General features: G+C 33.8%; 1 protein-coding gene across 3 annotated transcripts in view; it reads right to left on the minus strand.

The window, feature by feature from the left end:
- Positions 1 to 14,983, minus strand: part of COMMD10 (COMM domain containing 10) — a 180,383-nt gene that overhangs the window by 129,509 nt on the left and 35,891 nt on the right. The window lies entirely within an intron of this gene.

The following is a 14,983-nucleotide window of genomic DNA, read 5'->3' on the forward strand; positions in this document are numbered from 1 at the left end:
ATTATTAGTTATTACCATGCCAACCTAAAATACCTGCAGAGATGATTATAATTTAACTTATAAGTGAATACACAATACCCACTCTAAAGCTAAGAAATCTATAAACTATATCTAAATATAAACTTATCTATAAATCAATAACTTACCTGTCTACAGCAAAATATTTTATAAATTTAAATCATTCAAACTACTTTAGGTACATGCTTACAACATTCATATTTTCTCGTACTTCAGAGTCAAAAGAAGTCAATATACATTACAATCGGGAAATGTAGAGAAAATACCCAAATTAAAATGGAGATGGAAATCTGAGCACCATTTACACGAGGCAGAAGAACTTTTGATTTCTCATTTTAAAATAAAACTATCCTATAGTAACAGATTTTTAGTAGATTATTTCTTTTGTTATTATAGCATCAACAAATAATATCATCCTCCTCCTCTCAACTATAAAAAGGATGATTACAGTATGCTTGCTTCATTGGAGTGTTCTGAGACTCAATATTTGCAGAGTTTTGAGCCTTGTAGCTAAAAGCTACCAAGTAAACACAAAGTATTATAATTGAGAATTGTGATATAAAAGCAAAGACAGTTTCATATAATAGAAAGTTACATTTATAATTGGCACAAAGCCATACTACCCCTATGGACTTGTTCTTTCAGAGAACATACTCTATGAAAGGTCACTGTGGGTGAAAAAAATCCCAGAGGGAGTTCACACAGCCTACAATGCAATATTAGTAATTAAGGAAGTGGTATTCTTCCTCTATATTCATTTGGGAATCATTTCTAACTAATTAAGAGAAAAGGAACAGTGATTTGTTAAAGATGATAGCTACAGACAATTCAATCTCAATTCCAATAGCCTGGTTACAAAGGAGAATATTGTAACACTGAACAATTTTTTTAATAAGGGCAAACTACTATACAAGTCATCAAGCCAGTAGTCAACTATCTTTCAAAATAATATATTCCTAAAAATATTTTCCAGAATAACTTATGTTCCTAACACAATGTTAAACTATATATATATATATATATATATATATATATATATATATATATAGCATTGCAAATTCAAATTCAATTAACATTAAGTTCCTACTATGAGAGCGTCATCCTAATAGGTACTTCACAGACACCTTGTTTAATTCTATCAATAATCCTAGGAGGCAGGTATTACTAGCCACAATTTCAAATTGGGGAATCTGCTACAGAAAGATTCAGATTCTTACCCACCATCTAAGAATTTTAACTCAGTCATCTCACTTTAAATCCAATGTCCCCTCCATTCTGTCAGACTAGGGTCTCATCCGCCTATGCCAATAATCAACTGACAAATCATTTAACCTCACTGGGCCTGAATTTTCTCATCAGTAAACTTAGAGGGTTGAAATATTCCTAAAGTTGGTCTCCTTCATCCTCCCTCCCTCTCTCTCCATCTCTAAAATGTACTATTTTAATCCTTTTAAAGTATACAATTCAGTGGCTTCCAATACATTCACAACGTTGTGCAACCATCACACTACGTTCAGAGCATTTTCATCATCCCAGAAAGAAACCAATAACCTTTAAGCTGTCAGTCCCCATTCTTTCCTTTCCCCAGGTCTTGACAACTGCTAATCTGTTGTTTCTATGGATTTGCCTAACCTGGATATTTTATATAAATGAAATAATACAATATGTGACATTTTGTGTCTGGTTCCTTTTACTAAGAAAAATATTTCTGAGGTTCATATACATTGCAGCACGTATCAGGGCTTCATTTCTTTTTATGAGTCAATAATATTCCATTGTGAGCATATACTACTATTTGTTTATCTATGCATCCACTGATGGGCATTTGAGTTGTTTCCACCTTTTGGCTACCATTATGTACTGCTATAAGCATACATACAGATATACTTACTTGAGTCCTTGTTTTCACTTCTTTCGGATATATATCTAGGAATGAAATTGCTGAGTCATTTGATAATTCTATGTTTAAATTTCTGAGGAACTGACAAACTATTTCCCATAGTGGCTGAACGACTTTACAATTCCACCAGTGAGATATGAGGGTCCTAATTTCTCCAAGTCCTCATACATACTTGTTATCTTACTTTTTAAAAAAAAATTATAGCCATCCTAATGGGTGTGAAGTGGTATCTCATCGTTTTGATTTGCATTTCCTAGTGACTAATAATGTTGAGTATCTTTCCATGTGCATGTTGGCCATTAGTACATCTTCTTTGGAGAAATGTCTATGCAAGTCCTTTACCCATTTTTTTATTTGAGTTGTTTGTGTTTTTGTTGTTGAGTTACAGGAGTTCTTTACATATTCTAGATAGAAATTCCCTTGTCAGATATATAATTTGCAAATATTTGCTCTCATTCTTTACATTACCTTTTCTTTTTCTTCATAATGTCCTCTGATGCACAAGTTTTTAATTCTGATGAAGTCCAGTTATCTCTTTTGTCATTCGTGCTTTTGATATTGTATCTAAGAATCCATTGCCAAATCCACCTAAGGTCTCTTTTTCCTGGAAAATTCCATCAGACTTTGCTCATTCCATAAATAAAGTTGTATATGAATAATTCTATTTGTTTTACTTCTGATAATTATAAAAGGGTTATTTTTGGAGTTTTTATTATATTGCCCTTACCAAGAAAGTGGCAATATTTTAAGTTTGGATAAAATTGCCCTTTAAAGATGAATAGGTTGGAACTCCCTGAGACAAAATGGAATAACTCTGAAAGAAACTGCATTTTTGCTCGATTATAAAAAGGAAGGGAAGAAGGGGAAAGAGGGATGAACAGAGGAAAGGAGGCAGCAAATTCTCTTCATTTGAGAATGTCATCAGTTAATAACCACACACAGGTAATTTTAAAAGATACTCCAAACTATACGTTGAAACATGATTATCTGGAAAAGACAGTTCACCCTACAATAAAAAGTGAATACTCCAGCAGCTATTAGAATTTTCTCTTTGGGGGGGCGGGGGGTGAAGGGGAAGCTGAGATGAAGTGAGAGAGTAGCATAGACATATATATACTACCACAGATAGCCAGTGGGAAGTTGCTGTATAACAAAGGGAGTTCAACTTGAGGATGGATAATGCCTTAGAGGACTGGGACGGGGAGGGTGGGGAGGAGTCGAGGGAGGGAGGGAATACGAGGATATGTGTATAAATACAGATGATTGAACTTGGTGTACCTCAAAAAAATAAAATAAAATGAAAAAAATAAAAAATAAAAATTAAAAAATTAAAAAAAAAAAAAGAATTTTCTCTAACACATGGAGAGCATTTCTAAGATCTATTTCCCTGACTTTAGCCAGTATGTTAGTATCTATCAAGTGGTTTAAATATGGCTTTAAAAGCAAATATGCTGCTAAAGGATTACTAGAAAAAAAAACCATATTTACCAAAAAACAGAATACTCTGCAGCCATTTAAAAGTTCATCTACTGACAATGAAAGATATTTACAATGTAATACTTTATGGGGGAAAAACCAGTTTACAATGGATAGATTTGGAAAGCTATATACCAATTAAGTATGTCATTCAAAATTGTTATCTTTAGGTAGGATTGTAGGTGAATTTTATTTTCTTATGTTTTCTGATTTTTCTACAATGTAAATTACTTGTGCAAATTTAGAAAAGTGCAAAGGAATAAAAAAGAGATAAAACTAAAATTTCCTAAAAATGAAATTTATAAATAAGAATTTCTTTCTGCACATTGACTTGTCATTACATTTCATCTTCACCCATTATATGTAATTTGTCAGCTATATGTTTTGGTTGACTAACCACAACAATAACAACAACAAATTGAGTTTCACTGATGTTTTAACAGCACAGTTACTGAGTATAAGCAAATTTTACATAAACTCCAGATATACCAACAAAAGAATTCTTAAAAGCTTAAAATATGGTGTTTTAGAAACTGTGTTACTTCATTAATTAGACATGAGGATCAAAACTTTCCTAAAACAAGCAAATTATCAGGGCTGGTAAAAATCAGGGTATATTAATACTATCCATTTCTTGTTTTTGCTCGTAGCAAGAGGTGGGGTAAGTGGTAAGACAAGTGCTCTGCCAACCCTATTTCTACCTCTTTGCTCATCTGTGGCCCTAGTTATGATATGTTCCCACTGCCTACGGTTTTCACTCTCCATTATATGATATGCTGACTGAAACCGGCTATTCTCTGTGCATTAACTGAACAGCTACCTTCTGGCTCTCAAACATACCATCCAGCTCCAGAATGAAAACACAGAACTGATGATGCTGGGTTTATGCCAAAAGCTAAAAAGAAAATAGACAAACCAGACTCACAATCATTAGGCATCTCAGAATGGCCACATTTCCAAGTAAATGGTCAGGTGATGCAAAATTTGAGGATTTGATTAAATCCTTAAAGCACGTTAGATACAGACATGAGATTTATTCAAAAGCTTACTAATTTTATATAAGTATTAAAGACAGTTGAAGGCTCAAAAAGAAACAACATAAAAAGATTTTATATGTGAACTTATTAGAAAAACCTTCACTTTCTCCAACACCATAAAAACAGCCAATAGTCGCAATAATTTGTTCTGAGAAGAGAAATACATTATACAGTAAAATTGATTCCTCCTCTTCATAAATGTTTAATTTCCCCTAAATAATTCTCATATAAAGAAAAGAAAGAAATCTGAAAGAAACATAATTTGCATAACACATTCAAGACATATAAATGTAAGCATTCATATGGTACCAAACACCAAACCTGCTTAAAATCTCATTTAAACTAGGCCAAGAAAGAAAAGTGTTTGCCAACTCCTTTTTTGTCAAAATTATTAGGACTGAATTCAATATTCCAAAATGCAATTTATAAGAATTCATAAGAAATTCATAAGGAAACAATCTAGTCATCTTTACTTTGTCTTGAGTCTAAAATTTATATATCATGCCAAAATCAGAATACCAGATTTAGAAGAGCAATTCAGAAAACCACCAATGATGTGGTTAATTCATTCACCTGAGATATAACACATTCAAATTTTAGATGATTTCCAGCTATAGTATCATGGTATAGAGGGCTCACTATGAACTGTTCCAGTATTTTCCAGCATATGCTGGGTATGTTATCAATCAAGGAAGTAACAGATCAAGCAGTAGCCAGTGGCCACACATTAAGAACTCCTAGGATGGAATAAATCTTCATATATTTAGACCACTTCAGTTTCCAAGTTGACACAGGGATCAAAGTTCAGACAAGACCAGATATCAGGCTTCACTTTTATGTTGTCTATTTTAAAGAAAAAGCTATACACCTGACCAAGCCAAGAGATCTGATCATTCAAATAAAAAATCTCTGAGTGACCCTGGAACTAATGTGTCTGAGGTTCCTCTGTACCACAAACGACTCTAGGGATGCTGTGGCTAGGGTTCCAGTTCTATCGCCAGTCAGTTTCTCACTCTCCATCGTGCCACCCCCAACACACACCATATCTTCACTTTCCAACTGACCTGATTTAGAATCTATGGTCCATCACTAAAATCACTTCCTGGTACACAAAGCCAATCCTTTGTCCCTTTCTCCCTCTATCTGATACACCTGGCAAAGATGAAACCCTGATTAACCCATCTATCTACCTACTTTATATCTGCACCAGAGCAACTAAAAATGGATGAAGGAAAATGTACATCCTTTCAGCAGTTCTCATTTCAAATTCATGGTCACAAATCTCAAATGGGCAATAAGCACTGGTCAGCAACAGTGAAACAGCCTAAAATAACTAGTTTGTTCATTTTCCCAATATCCAAAATAGCTATTTCATACTTTCTCCCCTGTACTCAAACCTCCTAGACCTACCCACTCCCCCAACTAATGACTGCACTGAGAAAATGGAAGCAATCAGACACAGCTTCCTATCCTATCACCAAAACTACCTACCTAATCCATTCTCTTTCTTTTTTTGTTGTTACAACAAATAATATGTTCCCACTCTCATCAAAGTCCAACCCTTTCATTTGTGCGCTGGCCCTCTTATCGTCTCACTTTCTCAAGGAACTCACATCCCTCTCTGTCTTGCAGCATCAATTCCTCCCCCAATGGATGTGGCATTGGCATACAAACCTCCTCTAATATCTTCAGTCACTGAACCACATTGCCCTAATTCGACTATTCTATTTCTCTCTTTCTTGAAGGAGTTACCTATGTGGTTGCTTTCACTTTCCTACCTCATTTTCTTTCCTCCATTTACTCCAATCAGGATTCTTTTTCCACTCAATTGTAATTGAGATTACCATTGTCAAGGTTATCAGAGAAGTCCATCTAATCAAATTCAACAGTCATATACTGTATATGTCTGTTCTTCTCTTTCCTGACCTCTCAATAGTATTCAATATAGCCCTCCATCTTGAAACACCTCCTTCTCCTGTCCAACATAGTGATCACCAGCGACCTCTATAACACTAAATTCATTTTTTTTAAACTACAATATAGTGATTATAAGTTCAAGCTATTGCAGCAGGTAGACCTGGGTTCGAATCTTGCTTACATCACTCTCTAATATCCAATCTAGGGAAAGATATTTAACCACTGAGACTAGGCTTCTTAATCTACAAACTAGGGAAAATATTAGTACGTAATTCACAGCTGTGAGGATTAAATTAGTATCTTCTTTTTTCTCTCTTTTTACCTATTACAGCATGTAAAATAATTCACCCTCCAAGAAATGCTCTCTCCCTTTGGTCCCTGGGTGCTCCTTCCCCAATCACTATGATAAGCTTCTCCAGCTCTACTTGCCTTTTAAATTCGGGAGTTCATAAGGTTCTATACTCCCTCCCTAAATGGCTAATCTCTTCCATCTCATAACTCAAATTATAATCAAAACCTCACTGATTTCCAAGTCTCAATTTCTAGTCTATAACCCACCCCCACCTTGCCAATTGCCATCCAAACAATCTCCATCTGGATATCTCACCTACCTCATACTCAACATGCTCAAAAGATAAGCCTCTATCCTTTTCCATGTGTTCTTAGGTCCACCTGAAACTCCCCTTCCTGTTGCAGTCTCCAACTCCTTGCTGTCAGTTTCCACAGTTCCATGGATTTCCTCTTTTTAACAGTCACTAAACTTATATTCACTGGCTTAATATATGTATTCCCTTTTAGACCACAAGCTCCATGATGGATAATAAAATCCATCTATACCACAAATAACTTGCCTAGTACCTCATGCATAGTAAATGTTTAATAAATGTTTCTTGAATTGAATTTGAGCTATTTTAAAAGTTACTGCTTATTTAATTTATTGAACTTACTAGCATTTTATTTGTTCAGATGTCTAATTCATTGTTAACATTTTTATTTCGAAATACTTAAGCCATTCATTTATATTACTATCATTTCTAATCCATAAAAATACATTAAACAAAATTTAAAGGTACATATTCTACTATGCTTGAGGAATTCTACAATTATCAATTGCATCTGGATTTTAAAAAATAAAGAGGTTCAAAAGTTCGGAAAGACAAGGGAGGGTGATATTATTCATTTCCCGACTTGAGAATTTCACAAAATTTTTGAAAAGAATTTTAGTAAAAAGATGACTTTTTAAAATTATGAAACGCATGAATGGACCATTTTTTAAAAAGGATTTTCTCCTCCAAGTCGTTTTTATCATTTTCTCCACATGAATACTAACTTCCATCACACTCTGTGTATTAATATTCTGTTTTTACTCATCGAAGATACAGTGTCTAAAACAATATTTTTGCTAGCTTACAGACTTATTACGGATAAATGCAGGCTTTCCATGATGCAGCCTAAAATACAGAAAAAGGGTTACACACACAGACACCCTCCACACACATACAAGGGGGTTCATTTTGTGATATCAGATCTATACACATATGATTTGAACACTTAGATACTGAATACCTAAGATCTTTCAGAAAGTCATATTGATTACGAAACTAAAAAACAAAAACAAACACACTAAATTGGGAAAGACATTTTTGTACTGCTCTCATTTAGAAAGCATGACTCCTTAAAGGTTACTACAATTGAGAAACTGATCACAATGAAAAAGGATACAAAACAAAATTAAGAATCAGAAAACAAGACCCGCAAAGCTTTAAGAATATTTTAAAAAGTCAATTTGATTCCAAAGAACCAGGCTTTTTTTTTCCCCAAAGTATATGCGCAATTGTCTACCAAATAAGGGCTGTTTCTATTTTCTCTAATGGCTAGAATATTTTATAAGATTGCTTCTACAAGTTCTATAATAAAATAAAACACATATAACAAAAGCTTGTTTGACATGTACTCTAATGGAATAATGAAATTATAAATGAGAGGGCTCTATAATATCACAAAAATATCCGGGCTTTTCACTGGTCTCCTAAAATTATCCAAAGTAATTAACTAGTTATCAAAGAACCTATTTTTGAGATAGTAATGTTACACCTTTCTTCAGAAGTTCTTAAATCCTTCGAATGCAACCTTTGAGTGTGTGTTCCTAAAATGATTATGAAAAGACAATTATCAAACTAGGGTCAGACCTTTTTCTGATTTACACCCTTTCACCCAGTAATTATATTTCTGAAGAATAAACATAAATTCCAAGAATGTTTTATTTATTCATTCACTCATTTATTCATTCATCACACAATAAATGTTTATTGAACACCTATTATGTATTTATACACAAAGATGCTTATCACAATATAATAGGAAAATACTGAAAACAAACTCATTATTTGACAATAGAGGGACTAGTGGGAAATTGTAGTAAGTCATAGCCAAAATATCATGCAATCAGTCATTTAAAATATATTAGTACTTGAATATAGAAAAGATCTGTTACAGAGTTAAGTGAAAAAAGCAGAATATAAAGACAAAGAAGACTTTCAAAAGAAAGTGTATACTGAACAAGCACTGACATAAAAAAAGACTGCATAATGGTGGTAAATCTGTGAGTTTTTCTTTCCATATCTCGAAAGTTTTCATAATAAACATATACAATTTAGGTAATAAAAAAAGAACCAAAAAAAAATTAAAGACAAGCAATATTCATCAATCATTTCATTTCAAAAGTAAAACCACTGACCTGTCTTAAAATTTTTCTGAACCTTGAATAAAATCATCCCAAATGACACAAAGAAAAGTTACTATCTTGACATAGACCTACTCATTAGACAAAGCTCATTTTATAAGTTTCTGGTCAAAATTAGTGAGTAAAAAGCCCAAGACTTTACAGAATGTCTTTTCAGATCATGAGATAGATGTAGAAAAGGGAATAACTGCAATTTATCAGAAAAAAAAGTTCTGACTGATGAATGAGATCATCTTATCATACCACATCTAGTATTGAACAGTTAATTAAAAAAACTTCAATTCTTTTTCCTAAACCAAATGCAAACATCACTATTTTTTAAAAAATCCCTTAGAGGTATAGGAAAAAACAACTGGAAGGTCATGTAGCAAAACGTAACAATGCTGTGGGTACTAGAATTACACTTGATTTTAATTGGCTTTTTTCTATGTATTCCAAAATGTCCATTATAAATATACGTACAGCTACTGTAATGGAGAAAAGTAAATTTAAATTATAAAGAGAATATGTTGAAATATATTCACTATATAGATTAGATTAATAAAAACACAATGTTTGTAAAATTTAGACCTGTTCATTAAAGCAACTCATAAAAATTGGAAGGTCCTTCAGAATCAGTCAGTACAAACATTACCTTTAAGGAAATCATAATACTTTAAATTTCTAATAAAAAGAGTTCATGATTTGAACAGCATATGTGTTTTCCTCTTACTGAAAAATCTGTCATGTATACAGCTAAGGATGTGTTTTTAACGATATACCCTATTTCTTTGTTCACAACACATCAACATCAGTGATGTCATACAGCCCTTACAATAAGGTCTGTTAATAAATGCAGCCTCTATCGAACTGAGATAACATCAAAACATACAACTTTACTCACTACATAAAATTATATTAGTGTCTCTCATTGACTTAAGTGCAAAATTTTTTCAACTTAAATAAAAAGAAAAGGAAAAGGAAATTTAGAATCCACATCACTATAGTTTTATGAAGAACAACAATACTAAAACAATCATCACATTTTAGAAAAGCTTTCAACACCTTGAAACATATACACATATTACAGGATAACTGCTAAATTATTAAATAAGCAAAATGATACAGTATCTTAGCAATAAATATAGCATAGGACTCTGAAATAAAATTGCCTGACTTCAAATCCTAGCTCTGTTTATTAGTTAGGAATAACCTAGGAAAATAAATTAACCACTACATGCTTCCATTTCTCCATCTATCTATAAAATATGGATAATAATAAGAATTCATACCTGGAAGAGATGTTTTAAATATTAAAGGAGGTAATACCATATCCACACAGAGTAAGCACTAAAAAAAAAAGCTTTTTTCCCTTTTCTTCAATCTAAATAGAATTTGCTATATATTTTGAAAATAAGAATGAAGACCTCTAATTTTAAAAATTGGTATTAAAAGTCCTAAGTTCACTAGAGATCATAATTACCCTTCTGCAACCTGAGCACAACCCAACTGTACACTTAGATAAACATTTAGAAAGTTCTCTTGTCAAGGTGATTTTATCCCAGTTGTTTCAAAAGGAGAAAAAAAGAATGAAACACAAGGATTCTTCCTTAAAAGATGTACAAGAAGAATTCAGAAACTAAAAATGGAATTACCATATGATCCAGTAATCCCACTACTGGGCATATGCTCAGAGAAAACCATAATCAAAAAGAAACTTGTACCACAATGTTCACTGCAGCACTATTTACAATAGCCAGGACATGGAAGCAACCTAAATGCCCATCAACAGATGAATGGATAAAAAAGATATGGCACATGTATACAATGGAATATTACTCAGACATAAAAAGGAATGAAATGGAGCTATATGTAATGAGGTGGATAGACCTAGAGACTGTCATACAGAGCGAAGTAAGCCAGAAAAAGAAAAACAAATACAGTAATATGCTAACGCATACATATGGAACCTAAAAAAATGGTACTGATGAACCCAGTGACAGGATAAGAATAAAGATGCAGATGCAGAGAATGGACTGGAGGACACAGAGTTGGGGTGGGGGGGCGAAGGTGAAGCTGGGACGAAGTGAGAGAGTAGCATAGACATATATACACTACCAACTGTAAAACAGATAGCTAGTGGGAAGTTGCTGTATAACAAAGGGAGATCAACTCGATGATGGGTGATGCCTTAGAGGGCCAGGACAGGGAGGGTGGGAGGGAGTCGCAGGAGGGAGGGGATATAGGGATATATGTATAAATACAGCTGATCCACTTTGGTGTACTTCAAAAGCTGGTACAAGAGTATAAAGCAATTATATTCCAATAAAGAGCTTAAAAAAAACAAACAAAAAAACAAAGCAGAGGTTCAAAACAAAATAAAACAAATATGATTGTCTTGAACAGCAAATTTACAGAGGAAATGCAAGAGTAACAGTAAAATTCAGATATTTTAGTGTTTTTAGGATATTCAAAGTTAAAGTGTTGATGCCGTTCAAAATCACCAAAACAGTTACATATAAAATTGCTATTCTCTATAAATAAAGTATTTCAACTGTCTGTGACCAGTCTGGAACTAATTATGCTCTAACCTAATACAGCTATTCAACTATCTTTGGAATTACTGTATTCTCTTTTCTCATAAAGAGATTAATAAAAGTGACAGAATGGGGCTTCCTAGGTGGCGCAGTGGTTAAGAATCTGCCTGCCAATGCAGTGCACACAGGTAGGATCCCTGCTCCAGGAAGATCCCACAGGCCGCAGAGCAACTAAGCCCATGTGCCACAACTGTTGAGCCTGCGCTTTAGAGCCTGTGAGCCACAACTACTGAGCCCATGTGCCGCAAATACTGAAGCCCACACGCCTAGAGCCCGTGCTCCACAGCAAGAGAAGCCACAATGAGGAGCCCGTGCACCACAAAAAAAAAAAAAAAAAAGAGTAGCCCCCGTTCACTGCAACTAGAGAAAGCCCATGCGCAGCAACAAAGACCCAACACAGACAATAAATAAATAAATAAATAAATAAATAAATAAATAAATAGACAGACTGTAACAAAAAAATCAAGAGTGTAGAAGGCTTTTTAATAAATTTCATTTTGGCAAATGATCATATACAAATTAGCAAACATTGAAATCAGGATGATTTCATTTATTTGTTCTGTACATATCTGATTAATGGCCACTAATTTTGTTGATGGAAACAAGAGAACTCTATTGTTATATACAGATTAGAAATGTAAACACTTAGCATTTCCCACAACTACTGACTTCACAAGTTATTTTGAATGTTATTTCAAATAACACTGTGAGTGCCAGAGGTTAGGTAAGCAAAGAGCTCTACTGCCCCCTAATGAAATAAATCAAAAAAAAAAAAAAAAAAAAAAAAAAGAGCCAAAAAACTCAGAAAACCTCTTTTGAGGTATTGTGTGGAACAGGAAAATAATCTTACTTTGCTAAATGCAGTAGTCAAACACTAACAAAATTATTTGAAAACAGAGTATCTATCAAAATACTATAGGAAAAGCTAGAATCATCCAGTTTTCATGATAAAATTAGTAGCAAAACAGGAAAGCCTTGAGACAGAAATGTTGTAAGAGAAAGGAGGCCAGTACAACAATGTTATCTAAAGTGATAGCAATTGAAACTTCACTGCAGGCTATACTTTTCATGTGTATGCTGGAAGGGAATGAGAAGAAAGATGCTTAGAAACCACGCTTCTTTTCAGTGAATTACAGTAAGTTTTCAGTTCAGCAGCTCAAAAGTAAATACTATCAAAATATTCTCTTACAATTTGCACTGACTCTAATCCTCTCAGAATTATTTTAATACTTTCAGGATAACTACGCTGTAAAACATACACCTGAAAGAATTTCACCTAATGTTTCCTGTTTTAAACAAATGCCAAATTCTTAAGCATGACAATTTTGTACTTCATGATACTCTGCATCATAAACTAACCAGTGATAACTTTTAATCTTCCTTTTAATAAAAGTTCTCCCTTCCTTTAACAAATTTGGTTTTTAAAACAATGCTCCACACTCGTGTTCCTTTTACCAAATATTCTAACCTGTCCAGAATTCCTGAATTCTCATTTCAGAACAGAGCAACTGTTTGGGGGAAGAGTAGTGTGTGGACCTTAATGTGTGGACCTTAATAACAGGAGTTATGTAAAAATTAACATCAAGGAATCAGATATAACAGGAGTACAAAGAATAAAATACCAGATCATAAAAACATGAGGAAAAAGTAAAGCTTCGCAAGCAGCAGCTCCCTGAGGGGAACAGAGGTGTGACAGTTAACTGCTCCTTTACAGCCAGGGCACACATCACTTGGATAGGGCATGTTTCTGTCCAGGTTAACCATGGTTGTACATTCCATTACATGCCTATTACATGACATAAGAAATAGGGACCAAATCCACAAAAAATGCCATAGGAGAGACAGGCAATACAGAGAAAGAAGTTCACTTAAGTCTGCATACAAAATGAAAATATCCTTCATATTTGTGTGCTGCTGCCCTTCTTCCCGAGTGTCTCTTAATGAAAATGGTTCGCTAGCTCTGCAAGTCATAATGGTAACCAAATGTTCACTCAAAATTTTAAAATAGCAACAGACAGAAAAATACAAACGTACTCAAGCCTATATCTCAAATGAGTTGGACCTCACATCTGCATAGATTTCCTGAATAACAGGAATTAAAAACATGATTCTTTTACTTGAAGCATTACTCATTCACTCCTACTGCCCAAAAATATAACTGACACAGAGACACGTTTTGAAGACATAATAAAGAAGTTGGGAGGACTCAAGATTCCAAAGTCAAGCACTGCCAATGTCATGATGCTTCAAGTATATCCAATCTAGGGTCAAAATAGTATCCTTCCAACCTATAAACCCCATTTAGCTACCCACACTTCACATATGACAGTCATGAGAAACAAAGCAGTGAAGGCATACTTGGAGACCATATATGTATGTGTGTATATTGGTGTGTTTCCCCTCATGGAATAGTCCCAGTCCATACCAGTGAGTTCCAGATTATTATCCTGAACCTAAAGGAATGCCTTCCCTAGTTTTGGGGGAGAAAAAAAAAAAAAAAAGAAATTTCTAGGCTATGCTCTCCCTCCCCTAATCCTAGTAAGCATATATCTGAAAAATATGATCAAAAAATAAAAGGGAGAAAGAATGAAAGAAAAGGGAAAAGGTTAATTTCATCAAGAAATAAAGTTAGTGACAGCTTTGGTTTAAAACAAAGGTTTATTTATTCATTAGCCCAAAGAAACTTCTATTGATGATGATGGTGAAGATGGCAGCAGCCAGCATTTATAGACCATTGTGCACGTTACATACACTGAGTATCTGATCTGCATAAAAGCCCTGGGAGACAGATAGTATTATTCCTATTTTACAGATGAAGAAACTGACACTTATAAAGATAAGTCATTTGCCCAAGGTTAGACCACTATTAAATTGCAGAGCATATATTACCAGTTAATTCGACACTTAACCATTAAGTATATGTTATTTTCTGGTGAAAATGTGCGAAATGAAATGATTCTTTGGAAACACTGTAATAAATTAATAAATTATATATGTTGAGATCCAACTCAATTGTTTAAAATTCTATAGACATGTAACCTGAGCTAGGCACTGATGCCAGTTCTTAGGGAAGACAGAAATGTACTTGACATAATAAGTAGTGAAAGTGCTAACAAAGAAGTAATTATATACACATCCTTCAATGCCCATTATAAATAACATTTCTTCCATTATTCTCTGATCACATACAGCCACAGTAATCTCTTCTTCTTCAGATCTTCCTACCTCATTTTCACCTCTATTTCATTTGTCTTAAAATGAGAGTCTCATTTATTTAAGGAAAAAAGGTCACTCCCCCTTCTCTCTCTTAAAGATA

This window comes from Hippopotamus amphibius, chromosome 1 (genome assembly GCF_030028045.1).
Source record: "Hippopotamus amphibius kiboko isolate mHipAmp2 chromosome 1, mHipAmp2.hap2, whole genome shotgun sequence".
Lineage (NCBI taxonomy): Eukaryota > Metazoa > Chordata > Mammalia > Artiodactyla > Hippopotamidae > Hippopotamus > Hippopotamus amphibius.